Source organism: Mastomys coucha, chromosome X (assembly GCF_008632895.1).
Source record: "Mastomys coucha isolate ucsf_1 chromosome X, UCSF_Mcou_1, whole genome shotgun sequence".
Taxonomy (NCBI): domain Eukaryota; kingdom Metazoa; phylum Chordata; class Mammalia; order Rodentia; family Muridae; genus Mastomys; species Mastomys coucha.
The window spans coordinates 135,920,914-135,942,805 of NC_045030.1; the positions used below are offsets into that span (position 1 = coordinate 135,920,914).

Here is a 21,892-nt window from a genome sequence, read left to right on the forward strand (position 1 = left end):
CCTCATCTCCTGTTTTACTCTATTGGTGTAGCAGGCAGAATTCAAGCTTTCCGACCCCACCTCATCTGTTTGCCAGGTTAGTGTCTTGCCACTGAGCCACATTCCAATCCTATCTTACTCATTTTTTAATGTATATGTCAAACATTAAGTACTCCATGGAACCTTTCCAGGACACCTCAGCAGGATACAAACTTTCTTTTCTGTAAACTTCTATTAACATTTAGCATTTTTATTATGGAAATCATAATTTGGAGCTAATTATGTTTATGTGCATAACAATAAATATCACCATGAACATATTTACTACTTATGAAGTACCAGTCAGCCACTGTGCTAAGTGGTTTCCAGGTATTCAGCATATCATACTTACTCAAATGGTTTGGCCTTAGGTTCTTTATATGTTTACATCTTTACCAAATAATGGAAGGCCTTCAAGAATGTTTTAACTATGAAGCTTATCTAGCAATACTTTTCATTACATATTGAAACTGAGATACTTAAAATGTTTATTAATGTACTAAGTAATATTAAACCCACTTTATGTATTAATAAGCACATCTTAATGAAAACTAGCTATACTTTAACCTCCTGCAATATAATAACAGCATTTTTTATTTTCACAAACCTCTTCAGTATAATGATTTAGAGACAAGTGTCTAGATTTTAACATCAGCTTCTGTATTCCGGCTATTATAATATCACACCTCACACAACCTCTGGTTAAATTAATACACACTTGTGAGAGGATAGGGTGGAAACAAACCAAAGAGCTCTTAGTGTATTTATTTTAATTTACATATAATTTACTTATTTGTGTGTATGTGTGTATGTGCGTTGTGCATGCGTGCATGCACATCAATATATGCATGGTATACATGTAGAGATTCAGAGGACCACAGGTTCAATAGGACCATGAGTAGGAGTTAATCCACTTCTTCTACCACATGGAACCTGGGGGTTGAACTCAGGTCATGAGGCCTGGAGGCAGGTGCCTTTACCCAGTACACCATTTCACCTGTCCAGATCTTAGCAGTTTTGTTTGTTTGTTTGTTTGTTTGTTTGTTATAGAAACAATTTTGACTCCATAGCTCTACAGGGGTTTCTTAGCCATGCTTTGGGAACTGCTTGCTTGGGTTAAAGACATAGCATATATGGTGTGCTTGGAATAGGGTCTGTTCCATACTAACATGTATATAAGTACTCACTATCACTTTCCCAGTCCTTAAGATCTCCAGGGAAACTAAGTTGTGGATAACTTATATAACATGCTCTAGAATACACAGACCATAGTGGACTGATACAGAACATTGATTGGAAGTCACATCGCCTTTTCTCAGCATGTTGCCTCACCTCTTAAACACTATGAGACAACGACTTTGTACTTAGTAAATAGGTTAAGGTAAAGGCTATGATTAGCATCTCTGTATCCCTAGGGTCTGACTCTGAACCTATTGGCTTTTAAGTAATATTTCTGGCATTCATGAAACTGATCCTAAGGCCTGTAGAAGTTTAAAATGTTAAGAGAACTCCATAGATGTGGGATGAGACAGATGAATGGTTTCTAATGTCAGTTTCTTCAGACAATTTCCCTGAGTGACCCTGACTGGCCTTGAACTCACAGAGAACTACCTGCCTCTGCCTCCAGAGGGCTAGGATTGAAGGCATGGTTTTGTTTTTAATCCATTTGAACTTTAGTATCTCGTCTGTAAAATGGGAATAATAACGTTTTGCACACATTATTGGTGTGAAGATCAAATGTGATCCTGTATCAGATATAGAAGAGATTCTCAGTAACAGCCAGCTTGCTTTCTTTTTTGATCTCATTATTAGGGCAACTCATAGGGACAGACCCTTTTTTTGTACAATTCTGCCTGATATTCAGTGAGTGCTCAGCAAATGAATGAATGAATGAATGAATGAATGAATGATCTTGCATGTCTAAGCACAATGTATTATGTGCCCTTTACTGAATTTTATAGTAGCACAGATTGGGGAAAATATAGCTTGCCCAGGCAATTTTATTTATTTCAGTAATGAGTATTTAATGAACACATCATAGTGGGTACATCTGGTCTAAATGTACTAATCAACTGCCAATTGGGTTGCCCTGGGATCTACCCTACTCCCTCCTATGAAATGTTTGGGACTGGGGACATATATGAATGGTTACTAGAGTCACTGAAATGACAGCTGTCTTTCCTTTTTGGTGGCTTTGACAGTCTAGTGGCACACAGAGTCAAGGGACCCTGCTCACTTTGCCTCTTGGCTCCCATCATCTTTGTCACCATTCAGATGAAGTTTGGAGAACCCCTTCCTGGTTCTCCTTTAACCCCAGCCTTGTTCTTTTCACAATACCATACTCCACCTGGAGTCCTTTTCACTGGACCTTTGAATTGCTCTCTAGTGTCCCAGTCTTGATTGCTTTCCACCTCTACGATAGCTTCTAGGGAGAGCCTTCCCTTGGCCTAATTTCTTAGTAAATGCTTCAGTAGAATTTTGATTTTCATCTAATATTAACTCTTTCTCTGTGAAGGACAGAAAAAAGAATGGGAAAGAGTGCTGCTTTCAGCTGTTCTTTTAAAATCGTCAGGCACAGAAGGGCTTCTGTCAGGTTGTCACCTTTATTTCAAGCTATTTTCTTTCCTGTTCAGTTGAGACTTCAAACCTAGAGAACACTGAAGTCCCTGGTGGTTTTCTACACAGGCCTCCCTCCTGATTGTTTTCTGTGTGTTTCCTTTTTTTGTTGTTGTTGTTTTGTTTTTAGTTTTTTTTTTCTATAGGTCCTCTTTAGAATGACCACTTCACATGCATTTTATTCCACTTACCTGGAAAATATAACTTCTTTTCTTGACTGCCTTTGAAATGTAGTCATGGAAATAAATACCCACTGTCCTTCTTTAGCACAAACACACACACTCTCCCACATGCACAGGCAATTATAAAACACTTTTGAAGAATGAAGAAAGCAATGGGTAAACAGGGACAAAAATAGTTGACTTCCAAATAGTAATGGAATAAAGGCCAGGGCTTTGCCATTTGAAATGTATAGAGAACCTTTAGGTGATTTGCATTCTCCTAAAATTTATCCAGTAACATATAAAGCATTTACTACATGGTGGGCACCATGCTGCTATTGCTGTATATGCCACATTGTTATTTTTTTCAGTATGTTCTTGAGAAGATATCATTATGGGCCTCAATGCCATATGAGAAACATTGACAGATGAATCTTCTCCAGAAGAAATTACTTGCTCAACTTTGCTCACTCAGTAAGAGAAAATACATGTTCTTGTTAACAGATGATGTCTTCCAGATCCAAGGATCGGTTGGCCTTGTGGCACATGGGGATAAGGCAGGGTGGTAAAGGGGGGATGGCAAGACAGAGTAAGGGTGTGGACATGAGCAAGCACAGCTTACTTATCAGAAAGCAGTAGGAGTTGTAATTGCAACATGCAAGAATCCATAATATTTAGAAATATGACCTCCTTTCCATTGATCCAACAGAACAGCACAGTAAAGGGCTTTGCAGTGAGTCAATATACTCAGAGATAGACTTTAAGGAGATGAATATGACTCAGTACTGAATCCATGGTTCCTCTTTGCTATTGATAGTTTTTAAAATAAAAGCAAACAAGACTTGTTTACTAAGAATTCTTTATTCACTCCAAGCCTTTGCTTTAGTCCAACTTCTTTGTTTTCAAATATTTTCATCAAAATTTAGAAGGCCAGATGGAAAAGAAAATAACACCAAAACACACACACACACAGAGAGAGAGAGGGGGGGGGATGGGGAGAGGGAGAGGGAGAGACAGAGACAGAGACAGAGACAGAGACAGAGAAGAAGGAGGAGGAGGAGGAGGAGGAAGAGGAGGAGAAACAAACTACAAACACAAGATAATTATGTCAAGTCCAGGAATAAAGATCACAGTGGGTCATGACAACTTTATTGAATGGAGTGTGAATAAGCTGTGTCCCAGTTGTAAAGGGAAGAAACTAGCAACAAAAACACCCCCCTAGTAGCAAGAAACAAAGGCAGCCAAGACCTGAGAGGAACTCATGGAGGTTATATACACAGCATTTTTACATCTACTGATTCACTTTCTTATAAAAGCAGGGGGAACCTGAAACAGAGGTGCAGGAGAACCATAGAACTGAAGGGTAGACAAAATGGGGTAAAACAGGGAAATGCAGAGGAAGGCTACAATACAGACCTGGCCTGGGTATAGCTACCCAGTTAGAAAAGCTCACTGGCCCTTAACAGGGACAGGGTACTACCAAAAGAATATGAGGATTGGGAAAAAAAATCAGTTTCCCAAATTTCTTGACTATTTTGAGAGTCTTCTCTCACTCACTCGCTTCCATATTTCAAATTCAATTTGTCTTCATATTTATGCTTGTCTACTCCTGAAGAGTATCCTGAACCAATGCTCTCTTCCTTCTCCCCACTTAGAGGAATAGCAATGTTAAATAACATGTTCTCCCTTACCTGGATCATACTTTCTGTCCACAGTTCCCCAGTTCTTCTAGTATGGGTTCCAGTTGTTGTTAAGATTGAGTCTCCTATTATGTTTGTGCTTGTAAAGTTTGTCTGACAGCCCAGTGTATATGGAAGAGCATGAAACGTCCTTAGTTCTGAATGATGTAAAGGCAAAACAACCAAAGGATACTTCAGTTCTGGAGGATGAGTTGACTAAGGAGCTACAACTAGGATTAGAAACTCTTTTTTTGTTTTGTTTTGTTTTGATTTTTCAAGATAGGGTTTCTCTGTGTAGCCCTGGCTGTCCTACAACTCACTCTGTAGACCATGCTGGCCTTGAACTCAGAAATCTACCCACCTCTGCCTCCCAAATGCTGGGATTAAAGGCATGTGCCACCACCGCCTGGCTTGAGAAACTCTTAATACACATGAATAATACCTTTTCCCTTCTAATCTTAGCACTACCCTTCTTCCAAGAACTTGTATAGAGTGTGTGTGCACGCGTGTGTGGGGGGAGTGATGGGTTATCTGTTTCTTGTACTTAACTTATGTGTAGCTTGGGGGGGTGGAATTGGCTATTCCTCTCTCAACTGAATATATAAGACCCCTCCCAGGAGGCTGCCCCATTACAGCCTTCTTTCCCACTATGGTCCATCCCCTTTCCAAAAATTATATCCTTCATTCAAACTTTAGTTCCCCAGGCCAAGACTTCTTATGCTTGCCTAGCACTTAAAACTCATCCTAAACACGTGGAGAAAAGGGATCTTTTTGAAAAGCAGGGGTGAGCAATGGGTGGTTAAATATTGTAGTAGACATCATATTAAATATCATTTAAACATGGATTCTTCTATGTTCTTTGTCCTATCTCACTACCTACCTAACTGTGCCAGCCTTGAGTTCACTGTTTCATAAGTCTCCCCTACCTTAGACTCCAGGCCTGCTAAACTTTTCAACTTTCCTCAGACAAACCAGGCCTTTGGAATAGTTCATGTACACAGTGTTCCTTCTCCATAGAACCCCCTCACTCCTCTTATCTTGCCAGTCAATTCCTATCTTTCTTAAAGATTCCATACAAGTTGTTTCCCAACGTTTCCTAACTATGCCATGGAGAATGTAACACCACCCTCCTTACCACTCTTGAACTGTTTTTCATACGCTAATGATAGAACCATACTCATTTGTGGCAGTCTACTAACTAAATCGATTGGGGATTAAGGACGATTGCTTTATTCAGTGTTAGATCAAATCCTTATAGCTTTACCTTTCTGGGTTTGTTTTGCTTTATTTTTTTCAATTTGCAATACATGAGATTCTTGTGAAGTCTCTAGAATAGTCAATAATATTAGAAAATGTGATCGATATTGGACATGAAATTTTCTTGTTTTATTGCTACCATATATGGACTTGTATGCATATTACATATGTATTGCCAATATTATAGTGTTGTATAACTTTTACTATCTTTATATCTTGTCTCCTCAACTGGCTTGTAAGTAGAAAAGAGTAGAAAAGAACACTCCAACCTGGTAGACTTGGGTTCAAATTCCTCTATTCCTAATTGTTGTATGTGTTTAATCTTCCTAGTGAAAGTTCCCTCATCAGGAAAATAAAGTGTGATAACAGTAGTATGTACCTCATATGAATGTTCTAAAGATAAATCAGTACATGTAAAGCTCAGTACATAACAGATACATCCTAAGTGATTGTTATTATCAACTCACTTTCCCTTTGCATCTAGATTAATAAATGCTTGCTCCTGGGGCTGGAGAGCGAGCACAGAGATTTAAGCACTTCCAAGTGTGAAGACCAGAGTTCAGATTCTCAGAAACCATATAAATGCCAAGTGGGTATGGTGACCTGCCTGTAATTCAAGCCTTGGAGGGCAGAGACAAATATACCGCCAAGGTAAATTAGCTAGGGAGCTATATCCACAGCTTGGGGTTTGACTGAGAGTCTTGCCTCAATGAATAAGGTCGAAAAACAGTTGAGCGTGATTCCTGATATAAACCTTGGAACACTACGTCAGCACAAACACACACACACACACACACACACACACACACACACACACACACACTGCCCACACATATACAAAACATGCATATACACATGCACATACACCACACATGGCAATTGAAAAAGCAAAAACAATCTTGAATTCAGAAAACAATTTCTGAATGAGCTCATCAACCATTTAAAAAACAAAATAAAATCACCATGGAGTCAAGGGCATCCAGGCTGACCAACTCCAAAGACTCCAGGGGAGAAAAAATGAATCATCCTCATTCTGTTTCCTAGGTCACTCTAACCAGGACACCATCATACAGAAGGCAACAGATGTAGCCAGCTGAGTCACTATAAGAACTTTTCTTAAGATTGCCTTAGTTCCCACTATGGCTTGCTGGACTCAGTGCCTCTCATACTAAGTGCTAGATTATGTACTCTTGCTATGACAAGTGGAAAAAGGGGGTTATATGACTACTGAAAAGCTTGAGCATTTATGAATCTACCCATTTCTGCATCAGCTTCTATTTACATTTTAATCACTAATAAACTTTCCAGATATTCTCCTCCAGTATACTGGACTGATGAAGAAAAGATACACTGAAAGAGCTAAACCTAGTTCTTTATGGATTTAGAGGGGCAGTAGCAAAATCCAGGATAACATTCTGGGTTGCATATTATGCTTTAGACCCAAATGGCTTGGGTTGGAAGGTTAGTTCTACCACTTATTTGTAGCAAGACCTTGAGTGGTATCAGTTAAACTTTCTGTGCATTCATTTCTCCATCTGCCAAGTAAGGGCATCACAAAACCTGATGGATACTTTGGGTAATGATTGAGTAAATATAGAGCACTTAGAAGAGTGTCTGTCATATAGTAAATGTAATTCAAACATCAGCCATTCCTATTTGTATGTGAATCACTTCATTAACAGCTTCATGGTGACAAAATTCACATCACAAAAAACAAGAATTACTCACTTTACAGGATACCACTTAGATGCTTTCAGCATACTTGTACGTTTGTGCAACTATCACCACAATCTAATTCTGGAAGGTCTTCATCACTCCAGAAAGGAACACTGTATATGCTGAAGACCATTTTTATCTCTGTGGTCTTCCCATACCCTGCCAGTCCTGACCAACCACTTTCTGTCTCTGTAGGATTTCCTCTTCTTGGCATTTTACATAAATAGACCCAGCCAATAGACGATCTTTTGTGACAAGTATCTTTCATTCCAAAAGACATTTTAAACATTTATCCTTAATGTAGCACATCTCAAACTTTCCCTTTCATTGGATGAATGGTAGTTCACTGTATATGTCACATTTTATTTATCCAAGCATAAATTGATTACATTTGGCCTATTTCTAGTTTTATGACTATTATGAATAATGTTGTTATGAGTGTAACTTTACAAGATTTTCTTGTTGTTTTGAGATAGATTCTCACTCTGTAGCAGCCTTGGTAATCCCAAAACTTGCTATGTAGATTAGGCTAACCTCAAACTCATAGAGATCTGCTGTCTCTGGGATTAAAGGCAAGCGCCCAACACCCATCTTCTTTCAAGTTTGTGTGTGAAGATATGTTTTCAGTTTTTTGGGTGCACACCCAGGAGTCAAGTTGTTGAATCATGTGGTACCTTGGTGTCTAATGTTTGAAGGACTGCCAAGTTGTTTTCCAAATAGGCCACACCATTTTAATTTCCATCCAGTTGTGGGAATGAATGAAGGTTGTAATTTTTTTTATTTCTTCACCAATACTTGTTGTTTTATTTTATTGCTGTCTTTTATTATACCCACCCTAGAGGGTGTAAAATAGTATCCCACTGTGGTTTTGATTTGTATTTCCCTGATGGCTAATGAAGTTGCACATAACTCATATGTGCTTATTAACTATTCTCATGTCTTCTTTGGAGAACTGCCTATTCAAATCCTTTGTCTAATGTTCAAATGAGCTATTTGTCCTTTTATGATTTAGCTTTAATGATTACTGTATTCTGAATACAAGTCCTCCACAGATACATGGTTGTGAATATTTTGAACATTTTGTATGACTATCTTTTAACTTTCTTGAAGCTGTTATTACTAAGTAAAAAGTTACAAGTACACATATAATAAAGGGGTGGGGAGGGAACTGTAGTCAAGAGGATAAGATCTAAAAATTGGTTAAAAAATGTCCTTAGGTACACTCTTTTGCTCTACAGCTTTCCATTGAAACTAAATCCAAAACAGATCTAGCTTCCTTTCTGTGGGGAATAAGAGTTTGCCTCTATCCTCAAAGAGCTCACTAACTCAGAGAAAAGAGAAGATGCTAACATGTGGAAACTTAAATAATTATAACATATTTAAATAGCAATTCAAGACCACAATAGAAAAGATGACACAAGGCACTGTGTGATTAATTGCCAAATGAATTGCACAGAAAGTAATTGCCATGGGAACTCAACGGATGAAGAGAGCACTGGGGCTAGCGCGGTCAGGGAAAACTTTAAGGAGGAGGGAGCTAAGCAGTCTATAATTGACTACAGCCATGCCTGTCTAATACTAAACAAAGACTTGGAGAGAGAAAAAAAATATCGACTCTGTTGGAGGTGAGGTACTTTAATGATTGAATTGATAGTAGTATTTCATTTTGACTTCAGCAGGAATTTTCATAGCCCAACCTTCCTCATGGAGAGTTGTGTGGCCTCTGTCTAGTCCAGGGATGAACAATTAGCAAGATAGCCAGCCACATCTGGCTCACAGACCTATTTAGTGTGGCCCAATTAAAAGAATAGAATGAGCTTAAATTTTTTTCCATAGGCCACTTTTTTTCGTGTGAAATATATAGAAAAATGGCATTTTTTCCCCTAAAAATAACAGGAAGATCTGGCAATTCTGGGATAGAGTACTCACTCTCCAGGCCCTTAGTCAATTCAATTCCTAGTTAGAGACTTCTAGAATCATGGGTCATAAATTGAAAGGTACCACAAGTGTACATCTGTTTCCATTTCCTGGTTTTGGAATTGTATGGTATTATGACTTTTAATTTATAGACTCTTAATGAAATCCATGTTCTCTGATTCTCAACTCAACATTCTTTTGTTGTTGATGGTAGTAGTGATGTTTCTGAGACAGGGTTTCTCTGTGTAACCCTGGCTGTTTTGGAGTTGCTCTGTAGACCACTTTGACCTCCAACTCAGAGTTTCACCTGACTCTGCCTCCCAAGTGTTGGGATTAAATGTATGTGCCACCACTGCCTGGATTCAACATTGTTTTATACTAAACCAAATACATCAAAGGAGAACACTTGTTTGCTAAATTACTCTTCATTTGATTTGCAGAAAGGACAGAGAGATGGCTATTATACAGGTGTACATTACTGGATAGGACCCTGCTTTCTCTTCAATGTTTTGATTGATAAAAGATGAAATAATAGAAATTCTTGAGATCAGTGATTCAAAAACCATCAGAAGCTACTGGAATGTTAGGCATTGACTGCTATACCCTCCCACAGATTTCTAGCTCAGTACATTTAAAGTGAGTTAGGGTACAAGAATTTGCATCTCTAACATGTTCTGGGGTAGCATACTGTTTGTTGGTCTAGGCACTATACCTTAAGAGCAATGACCTTGAGGTAAACAGGAGATTTGTCTAAAGAGTAGCTAATTTGAGACATCTGAGCATCTGTTAGCAACAGGCATTTTAAAAGAAAGTCTGTGCTATATAGGTAGTAGGGAGATCAAGGACTGACCAGGAACCTAGAGGAAAAGGTTTCCAATACTAATGGAATCATATCTCCTTAAACAGAATCCAGAGCACAGCTAGTTTAACTCACATGTTCCTGAATGGCTTTACTAGTGTTTCCACCAATCATTCAGTAGGGAATCTTTTCTTGATGCCAATGGACATTCAGGAGGATAAGGGAAAGTATCCACAGTGAAAGAAATGAGAACATTCTAAATGAAAATTGTGGAGTTCCTTGCTGTGATTTGACTCAGAGTGAATGTAGTATCAGTCTACACCAAAAAAGAAGAAGAAGAAGGAGAAGAAGAAGAAGAAGAAGAAGAAGAAGAAGAAGAAGAAGAAGAAGAAGAAGAAGAAGAAAGAGAGGAAGAAGAAAGAAAGAAGGAAGGAAAGAAGGAAGAAAGAAAGAAAGAAGGAAGGAAGGAAAGAAAGAAAGAAAGAAGGAAAGAAAGAAAGAAAAAGGATGTTTCATTTTATCTATGACTCACTTTATTCAGACTCAGTTGGCCAAGCATCCCTTATGAATCCTTTATTAACACTTAACTAGCTTTTTTGTAGAGCACAGTATAAGAAACCTTGATGTATCCAGAGTCCCCAAATGAATGAGCAAGGATGGGAATAGCACCATTCTTTCTTGAACCGTGACACCTAGCAAAAAAAAAAAATCATATAAAACACATTTTAAAGAAATCTCAAATTCAACATGCCCAAAGGGATATTCTGTCTTCCGAGTGCGAAAGGTGAGAAGCCTTATGTTGAGAGTTGAGGAACAGAGGTAAGAAAGCAGGTAGAGAATAAAAGGGAAGGAAGAAATCAGAAGGCAGACAGGCTATGGAAAGACCAGGCTGAGAAGCAGGCACATCCTGTGTTTATTTTATCCCTGGCATTCAAAGAAAGTTGTGTTTCATCAAGGACACCAATTCAGTTTGTTTATCACAAAGAACTGGACGTGTGTTTATATCTCAATCATTTTTTTTCTCTTGAATGAGATATAAGCTGGCACCAACAGAGAAACACTGTTAAGCTGCATATTGTCGCAAACCATCCACATTGATATACACACAAATTACATGGCCACATTAAACAACTCTGTGAAAAGAAACTGCATAGGTTTAAAATTCAGAGACTACTTCTTTCTGAATCCCTGGGAGGCACATGAACACAGAGGCTCTTCACTGTACAATGAAGTTCCAATATCATTAAAGCCAGTGTAAGTTGAAAATATGTCATAAACACATTGAAGACAGCCAACCTTCTAAACACCGTAGCCTAGCAACAAGGCACACAGTAGAGTGTCACTTGTTTCTCTTCTTGATCACCTGGCTAACTAGGACCTGCGGCACCCTGCTGCCAGTGCCCAGCATGTATCAGAGCATCAATTACTAGCCCAGGAAAAGATCAACATTCCAAACTTACAGTATGGCTTTATTGAATTTGTATCATTTCTGTACCATTGTAAAGCCTGCATTTTGAAAATCAGACCATCTTTCTGTATTCTCATAACTCTGATTACCTATTTGATTGCAGAAAATGACAAGACCATCAGTCCTGCCTTGAAGTCAAATATTTGAGAAGCAGCAACTCAGAAGTCTCATTTTTATCTTTCATTTTCAAATCAGACCTCAGGTGGATCTTGAATCGATGGGAACTGAATATGTGCAAGGGGGCATCAGGGGACCCTCCACTGTTGTAGACCCAAAAGGCACAGTGCTCAGCAGAAATGATACTTGATGCTATACCACCACCATCACCAGCCACACCAGGACCACCAGCACCACCACCCAAAAAGGGAAGAAAGCAAATCACCTGTTGTGTTGTTAAATCATGTTTCCACTTAGGAGGTGCTGAGCTGAATATTGACAAAATTGTCTGCTTATACTAGTCAAGCAGCTGATTAGGCCAGTCAAACAGCATGATCAAGAACGTGAAATTGAAGCCAACAGGGGTGGTGTATTTCTGTAATCCAGCTATTAGGAGACTGAGGCAGGAGGGTCACAAGTTTGAGGTCAGCCTGGGCTATATAGTGAGGCAGTGTTCTTAAAAGAAAAAAAAAACAGCTAAAAAAAAAAGAAAGGGAAATTGATTTTGATCGTGAGGGCTTTCAAGACAAAGTCGGTCAGCATCTCTCTTTATAAATCTCTGCAGTATGCCTTTCTTTCTCTGGAGAGCTCACTGTCTTTCAGCCTTGGTGGCAGAAGACTGCTGTCTGCCCCCCCCCTTCGTGTTGCCTTTATTCTTCAGCTGGAACAATGGTTATTCAGAGTAGCCCACAACTTCAAAAGGAGCCCGATTTACTCCGGGATGTAGACTGGAGAGAATCATTTTGAAGCCCTTTCTCTCTGCCTATTTCCTTCCTTGTACAATTTGCTGTTATTTTCTATGGATCTGCGGCTTGAAAAGGTGTACTGAAAAGGCTGCTCTTCCCAGCTGCTTTTCAGTTGCCTGAGCTGTTGTGGGTTTGCTTTGATAAAGGGAAATTCCCTTGTTTTGCCTCCCCCTCACCCCCACCCCCCACCCATCCTGTGCCTGGCCACTAACTTAATTCAGAGCTACAATTGAATAATGTATTAAGAGTGGGTGAGACTGCCTCATGGCCCTCTGCCCCTGGATTCTTGGGCCAGGCATTGTTTTCCCAAGCATATCACTCAGGACTATCACATTAAGTTCTGATGAGTGTGGATTAATAAATCCTCACCTAAACTAAACAATTCTCTGCCAAGTGATACACTGTTGATTTCTCATGCCCCTTCCTGTGTTCTTTATAATAGGCATGATCCATCCACACCATTGTTGAAAGCCTCCTAATGTTGCTTTCATAATCTCCCATGAAATATGGAAATATGTAAACAGGCAGAGACAAAGAGCTTCACAGTTTAAAGTGAAAATGATGAGATGAAGGGAAACCATGACACAAGTCATTCTGGGAAAGAGCTCTGCCTTGGCCATAGAGTTGTAGCCTGAGCAGAAGCCAGAGACAGGATGTAAGATTTTCATGTGGACAAAAAGAAATTTATCACCCCTCTTGCATCACATACTTAGATATCGACATGAAGTAATTGGACCAACAGGCTAGTCACCAAACGATATCATCTTTGTATTCATCTACATATTTTCACATCAGGCAGACATGGCTAATTTTTACTCTTGAATTTGTCAAGTGCAAAACCAAACCAAACCTGTGCAAACTGTTATTCTTGCCCTCTGCTGGGTCATTACCAATGAATTACATGCTCAGAATGGGAAAACAGATAATGTTTCATTTCAAAAGACCAATAATATTGAATTAAAATAAAATTTCCATGACAGTATATTTTACATTCTCATGAATCACGAATGAGTTTATTATGATCCATGCTTGCAAGAAAGAATGACAAATGAATTCATATTGATTACACATTTGAAATAACGTGTCTAAAAAATGACAATGTGAATTGTCAGGCAATTATTCATCTATCAGCTTGAATGTATGTGGAAGAAAATGAATCCAAAACTCAAAATACAGTAAAAGATTTAAGAGCCAAGAACTGTTAAGGAGCTAAAAATCTTACATTAATCTCTCCATGAGGATGCATGCTAAAATGCCTCTTGAGTATGCATTGGATTGGAAATCTATAGTTAGGGCATTGGATCCATAGGATATAGAATAGGCTTGTGGTTTAGAGCAAAGTGACTTGGTTGACATGTCATAACACTAATCATTCAACTCTGAGTGTCTGTAAGAGGCCTGAGGCAGAAAAGGCCCTTGAAAACTTAAACATAGATGTTTCCATGTAACCCAGAAAATTAAGAAGATCTGGGCAAAAAGACTGGGCTGTAGACATGTTGCTAGTATGTGAGCTGTGGACAAGGGGCTATATAAGTGGACTAGGAGTCATCAGGCTAGAAAGACAACAGATGAGAAGGACTGGGATTTGGCCTCTGTTTGACACTTCTTGATGGGGGGATACGGTCAATCAAAACTGGCTTCCTAGATTAAGCCCACATCAGTCACATTTATACATTGTGCTTTGAGTCCCAGGCCTGCCTCCTAGAAGTGTACATAGATCTTCTATGAAGGCAAGAACATATTAAAAATGGAAGAAGTCTGGGCATGAAGTCCAATGGCTGTGTTTAAATACTGGTACTGGCATGGGTGGATGGCTCAGTGGATGAACAACCTACATTTCGAGTGTGATGATCTGAGTTTGAATTCCTCCAAACACATGGAGAGCTGGGCTCCTGTAGCACATGCCTGTAATTCTGGCACTCCTTCAGAGATGTGACAGCAGTAGGAGAATCCCTGCACATTCTCAGGTTAGACAACATCCCTGCCTGAAACAGAGTGGAAAGTTACAACTGATGCCCCAGGCTGTCCTGTGGCCTCCATAGGAGCACAGTGGTGCACCTACACATATGTGAAGAGATATACATACATACATGCACATATAATACACACATAGACATTAATGCCTGATAAATATTGGTACAATCACTGATCTTCTGTGTCATCTTGGGCCAGTTAACATCTATGAGTGTAGGCTTTTCTCACCAATAGAGGGAAAGAAATTAATAAAAGCATAACAGCTGGAGGCTATTGACCATTGTGATTAGTAAACAATGATTGTTTATCAGGCGTTTTATCTTTGTCTTTGATTTTCACAACAACCCTATATGACAGAAATGATTATTTCTCCATTTACAGGTGAATGGGCCCAAGGTCACATAGTGAAGAAAAGCAGGAACAAGGCGTCAAATCCCTCTCTTCCTTTTTTCCAAGGCTCAGGCTCCTCAACACATCACTCTGTCTATGCTTCTGAAGTTTACTTTGTGTCATAGAAAAGAATAGCTGAGTTACACTGCTCTGGAAAAGAGGAGGTCTGTTTCCAGTGATCACCATTTTTCTCACGCTGGCCTTATCCTTCCCTTGCCGGAGCACTTGGTTACAATTTTATCTCCAGGGACAATGTGGGGGAGAGAAAGACTGGAGCATGCGGAGGCCTGGTGCCACTTGCCAATTCTTGCACATGCCTTAGGCCACAGTATATGACCCACTTCACCTCTCTGTGCTTCTGTCTCTTCACCTGGAAAATGTGATCTGTAAACTGCGGCACCTGGGTTGCTTTTGTGGCATTTTGCTTAGCCTTCGGGAAGGGAAGGCTGACTCTTTATATGTCCAGTTAGCATATGCAGAGCAGTTGGGGGGCTATGTGTCATTCAGCTGGTTACCTGCCAGCCTTAGGTTGTCCCAAGATTATTCTAAGTTCCAGATTCTTCTGAGCTAGTAGCTAAGGATCTCTCTGTCTCTGTCTCTCTGTATTTATGTGTGTGTTTTAATTTTGTGGGAGGACAAAGACTTACACTGTATGCCAGACTAGCTTTGAACTCTTGGTAATCCTTTAATCTCAAAGTCCAAAGCACTGGATTAATGGTTTGTGCTGCCTGGACAGTAGCTGGTGATTCTCCATCAAGTTCAATTACAGGGTTAAAGAACCTGTTCAATTCAAGAGCCTTTTTGTACTAGAGATGGGATCTAGGGTCTCCTGCATAACGGACAAGTACTCTACTACTGAGCTACATCCCAGACCCTCTGAGGGCTCTTTTTGTGTAACTCTCAGTATGTAGATGGAGCATCTGACAGGAGGAGTTGTATGGAGTGGCTTCAGGGCTGCTCATTGTTGGAATCGCCTGAAAATGCTTGGCAGGGTCCATATTGGCTTTTCTTCTTGAGTGTCTTCTAAAATCCTAGGGTGCCTCCACATCAGAGAATCTCCATTTTTGTGGACTCTCTGGCCTCTGGGAGGTGAACCATATCTTCTTCCTCTTCTTCTTCTTCTTCTTCTTCTTCTTCTTCTTCTTATTATTATTATTATTATTATTATTATTATTAATTATATAGACATACCAGAAGTGGGCATCAGATCTCATTACGGATGGTTGTGAGCCACCATGTGATTGCTGGGATTTGAACTCAGGATCTTCAGAAGAACAGTCAGTGCTCTTACCCACTGAGCCATCTCACCAGCCCCGGTGAACAATATCTTTTATCCCAGGACCCTTCAAGGTGAACCCTCAAGCCCTGCCTCAGAGATAACTCATCTCATGTCTTGTTCCCTCTTCACCATGGCTGAAGATATAGGCTGTTACCTCTTCTTTCCTTTACTAATAGTAGTGCCTGAGTTCTCCATGACATAAAGCTATGTTGTGTATTTTATACCTGGTACAGTGCTGAGTCATCTGCCGGTTAATCAATTTACTAATTAATTTGCCTATTTAATGCTTACAATTCAGGGAGGGATGAATCTTGCCATGCCTTTACAGAAGAAGAAGGAACAGGGAACTTAAAGAGAGGCGGTAACTTTGCTCAGAGTCACCATGTTACTAAATGGAAGAGTCTGGAGTCAGTCCCCAGCTATTTTAACTTTTGCCTCCTGACTTCTGTTACACAGGTTCTGTGCGGCCTTGAAGGAAGTAGACAGGGGAAGGAGATAAGCAGTGGTTTGCTTTTGATAGAAGGAGAACTTAAATCTCCTGGGGAGGAGAATAGGCCTAGGTGAGGTGCTCAGGTGCTAGGAATGAAGCCTCCCCCCAACCTGGTTTCCATGGTAGCCCCTGTGGAGGGCTTGAGACCTGCTTAGCTGTCCTCTACAGCAGCAGAGGTCACAAGTTTCCTTCTAGGTAGGGGGTACCTTCTATCCACAGGGAGTAAGATAGAAGTTATCAGAGAACAGTCTGGTCTTCAAGCAGAAGGAACAATAGGAAAGGGGAAAAAAGAACACTTTTTTTTTCTGGCCATGGAACATCTAAATGATCTCTCTCCCTCCTTCTCCTCTCTCTGTCTCTTTCTTTCTGCCTCTCTGCGTCTGTCTCTCTCTGTTTCCCTCCCTCTACCTTTCTCCACCCCCCTCCAGATCTCATTTTGTAACATGGCCTGGCTTCCAACTTTTGATACTTCTGCCTCAGCCACCCTACCCAGCTAAATGCTTTTTTTTCCACTTGGGAATCCTGCCCCTATGTTTTTTTTCCCTAGTCCACCTATTGCTACTGAGTCAAAGTTCAAGGCTTCAAATATTTTCATCATCTACGTGCTTGAATAAATGGAGTTAAATCAAGATCTGGCTCTAAAATATATTCTTTCAAAAGTATTATAAAATATTAAGACACAAGAGTAGTAGAATAATATTATAAACCCCTAATATACCCATCCATATTCAACAACTATGAAGATCAATGACCTCTTTTTCTTTTTCTCCTTTTCTCTTTACCTAAATATTTTGAAAAACAAAAATCATAGGCACTCTCTCATTCATCCCTAAATACTCAGCATGCATCTCAAATAAGCTGAGCATATTTTCATAAATAATGGCAATTGTTACTACCCCTAAGTACACTAACAAGAATCCCCTTCTAACCATGCTGTTGAACACAAAACTCTCCTACCCTTCTAGCCTCCCCAACCCCCAAAGGAAGTACTTCATGAGCGAGCATCTTTTCTTGTACCCAACTCAAAGCTGGAACTGAAGCTTGTTGTGCACTCACAGTATGCCCTTTTAGGTAAACAGAGGACTAGGCTCCCCTCACCCCGTTTTACAAAGAGAAATGGAGGAGACAGAGCTTTTAAGTGCTTTGCACAAGGCTACACAGTCAATTAGTGGCCGATGAATGGGACTCAAGTACTATGGCTAGGTCTATGCAGTCCCAAACACAATTTGCAAGGAAATTAAGTGAAGGACTCCTGTCCTTAGGATGGTAGCACATGGCTTCTGTTGCTATTGAAGTCATGGCCATTTAGCCTCAAGCAAATTCTTTCCCTTGGGCAGTCTGATAATGGTCCATTAGGGCAGGCTGATTGATAGGGTCCTTTGAGCTCCTAGGTTTGTTTTCTGCCAAAGCCTCAACTTAAAGACAAGACAATGATCTCCCCTATGGTCCCTCTCTTCTCTTCTTGTTCCTGGACTGGGCTCTGGGGCTGTCATCTCTCCCCTCCTTTTAAGCCTAGACTCACTCTGGAGTCCCAGGGTTTGCAGGGGCCAGGACAAACACAAGGAACAGCAGGGCTAGTATAGCTGCTATTCTGATTTTACTCCCTCCCCATTTTCAAGATGTCTCCTTAGATGCCCCACCCTAAACACACACACACACACACACACACACACACACACACCTGAGGTTGCCCTCCTTGTCAAATTCCCCAGGCCTTTTCTATTCCCTTGATCACATATCCACATTTTCTACCTAACCATCTGAAAGTCTTGAGTTCCAAATTGAAAACTTTTGGGGGGTTTGGGGGAGGCAGGGGGAATGAGGTCTGGGCTATTGGGTAATAAAGGATTGATAACTTTGGGTCGAATTTATGATGCAGAATTTGAGTATTCCAGGAGCTCCAGATTCAAAGGGGGTTTGCAACACAGATGATAACCAACCAGGAAGCATAATCTCTGATTTATTTCCAGAGAGTAGGGGTCAATGCAGGGACCTGGCTGGCTAGGAAGGAGCTGCTGCTTCAGGCAGGGAGTAGCTCCCACTCCTATGCTAAAAACCTTCTTCCAGCTGGGCGGTGGTGGCGCACGCCTTTAATCCTAGCACTTGAGAGGCAGAGGCAGGCAGATTTCTGAGTTCTGAGTTCTGGTCTATAGAGTGAGTTCCAGGACAGCCAGGGCTATACAGAGAAACCCTGTCTTGAAAAACAAAACAAAACAAAACAAAAAACAAAAAAAAACAAAAGCCTTCTTCTGGGTTAGATTATGATAACAGTAGCCTGATCAGTAACCCCTGAGTCACACAAAAAGGGCTCAGTCTCTGCTTAGGAGCACCAAACAAGGCAGAAAAGAAGAGAGGATAATAGAGAAAAGGAAGAGATGAAGGACAAAGGGCGCTTAGGACAGCACTGGTCTCCTCTTGCCTCCTTCCACCTCACCTACTAACATTATTTGGCTATCTCTAGGTCCATCTGGAAATTGTGCTTTTGCCCAGAGGAATGATGATAGAGTTGATGTTAGAGCATTTTCTGTATGATTGTCTATGGGCACATCTCATCTAGATTTTACTTCAGTTCTCTTATTTCACCACTTACATGCCCCACCCCCAACACTAACCATAGCAGAGACCAATAAAGACAGACAGTTGGGTTTGCTTCCTGGCCATGTGTGATACCTTCATTGGCTCTAAGGAGGAGCAGGCCTTCTTGCCTTGTGGGCTTCCACTTGGCAACAAGGCTCTGGAAGCTGCAATGCTGTCAGACTGGTCAACCTGCTTACATCACAGTCCTGCAAACAGATGTCCTGATTCTTTCGGTGTTCTACAAATTTGGATGTGTAGGTGAAGGGAGATCTCCAGAGGGGACATAGAAAGGAATCAAATAAAGGAACACATAAAGGAGCCAAACTAGGAGTTTTCTCACTTAAGTTGCTCTCCACATTTCTTCAAGGTAGTTTCCGTTTTGCCCATTTCTTAATAAGCTTTTAGACTTCAGCATAATTTTCGATCTATGGAGCCGTTGTAATGGCAGTACATGTACTCTTCATCCGATTTCCTACCAGGTTAACACATCTGTTGCACAACCATCTTTTAACTACTTTCCCAAATGAGGAACCTTACAGAGGTCAGCTGATGTGCCAGAGGTGCCAGAGCTCAGACACAACGGAAGGAACAAACATAGATCGAGGTGGATCTTAGTGTGTCACACACAGCTGAATTGTCAGTTTTCATCTCATTACACGGAAAGCCACTCTCTGAACTTAGAACCCGTCGTCTCAGTTGAGTTGCTAACATTATGAGAGGGCACTCTTTTTACAGAGCCATATAATGCCTGTCCTGAAATGTAGATCTGAGCGTGTTTAATTGAAGGAAGGCAAAGAAGCTTCATCACATTTGCCAACTTTAATCGTTCAAGGGAAGCTAATTGGAACCCAGTATTGAAAATGATTTGAGGCCCATGCTTTTGCTCATTAGGGAAGAGTGTTGTTACTGATTATTGGGTGTTGAAGAGAACACTGGTGGGATCGTGTCATCAATTATCCACCTATCAGCAGTTCTTATTTTATAGACAAGGTTTCTGGAGGTGCAGTGACGGGACAATCTCCACCCTATTCGTGGGACAACTAAGAACAGAACTAGGGCTCCTGACTCATAGTTTTATGTTTACTCTGTAGTAGAATGGACTGGAGGTGGCGATAACATAACCATAGCTTAACAAGTGACCAGTTACTGCCTGGCCCCAGACTCATCATTTTCCATGTGTATACATTATCTTAACTCCACTGGGCCCTGCCAAGTTAGGAGTTTGCTCCCCTGTTTATTAAGCCAGAAGCCTAGGTTCAGGGAACAAAACAAAACAAAACCCAAATGAACAAACAAACAAACAAAACCCACACACTTACCAAAGGTCCACAGTAAACAAATGGTAAACCTGGAATTTAAATGGGAGCTGGTCAAATCCCAAAGCTGAACCATTGGGCTCACTTCTTACAAACTCACAGTCTACAGCAAGCAGTGGTAGCCCTGGCCCCACCTACTTAGTTGGGACTAAATAAAATAAAATCTGGTTTTTTTTTTTCCACTAATTTTCTCAACAAGGTTTGCTAGCCCTTACCTAAGTAGAACTGATTTCTTTAGTCTATTTTGTATGAAATGTGTTAAAAATTGACATAGTAGGAGAGCTGATGTGAAAGGTGACCTGGCTCACTTACAAATAAATGATTAATATAACCTCATTGTGAGGATACTCTGCCTTACTGATTCTCTCATACAGGAGGAACAGAAAAACAACGGGTCATGCAATAAAATCTATACTAGCCTGGGATCATAGTGTGGGAGGCCATGGATGAGTCAGAGAGAAGCAGAAGATAATTAATGAAGAGAGCATTCCACAGAGCTTAAAAAGAATTTAAAAACGTTCATTCGTTAATCTAAGGATATCTGGCAATTTTAAAACAGGCAGTGAACAGATAGGAGGAAAATGAAAGCTAATTAGAATTATAAGCACCATGTTTAAAATGAGTTGACAGAGATCAAATTTCAAAGGGAAGACATTTAATTCAACTGACTTTGTTATACCTATTCGCGACATTGGTGAGAGACATGTTATGTGTATGGCTGTGGCCTATATGCTTAGGGGAGTTGCTAAGATTCTCCACTCTCTATCCCTGGGAATACTCTTAATAGATTGAGTAGGAAAGATTCTCTGATGCACAGATATGTGTGAAATTTGTAAAACTGCTTCTGAAAAAATAGTGTGTGTGCTAATGTTATGTATGTTTTATGGGACCAGTGAAATAGGGTCAATGGAATGCCTATTATCTGGCTAAATGTTCAAGCAACACAGAAGCCTCAGTAGTAACAAATATATTAGTTATCTACCTATATTCAGTCACAAAAATTGTTCTAAATCTAAGAAATAGTAGCCATGGGTAGCTGTGAGACTACTGAGTAGGCAAAGGGTCTATCTGCCAAGGCTCACAGCCTGAGTTTGATCCCTGGAACCCATGTGATAGAAAGATTCAACTGACTTCTAGAACCATGGGGTGCTCTCTGGCTCAATCAATCAATCAATAAGGCATCTCATTTGGGAATACAGCTACATGAGAGAGCCCTTGACTAGTACTACACAAGGCCCTGGATCCAAGTCCTAGTATTGCTGGAAGAAGATGAGAAAGAGCAGAAGGAGGAGGAGCAGGAAAGGGAGGAGGAGGGAGAAGAAGAAGAAGAAGA

General features: G+C 40.4%; 1 protein-coding gene and 1 long non-coding RNA gene across 2 annotated transcripts in view; one reads left to right on the plus strand and one right to left on the minus strand.

Moving 5' to 3' along the window:
* Positions 1–21,892, minus strand: part of Ammecr1 (AMMECR nuclear protein 1) — a 231,925-nt gene that overhangs the window by 160,764 nt on the left and 49,269 nt on the right. The gene's annotated exons all lie outside the window — the stretch shown is intronic.
* On the plus strand, positions 11,517–11,981 carry LOC116089189. The gene is made up of 2 exons (XR_004118209.1): positions 11,517–11,624; positions 11,735–11,981. It is a non-coding gene; the product is annotated as an uncharacterized LOC116089189 (long non-coding RNA).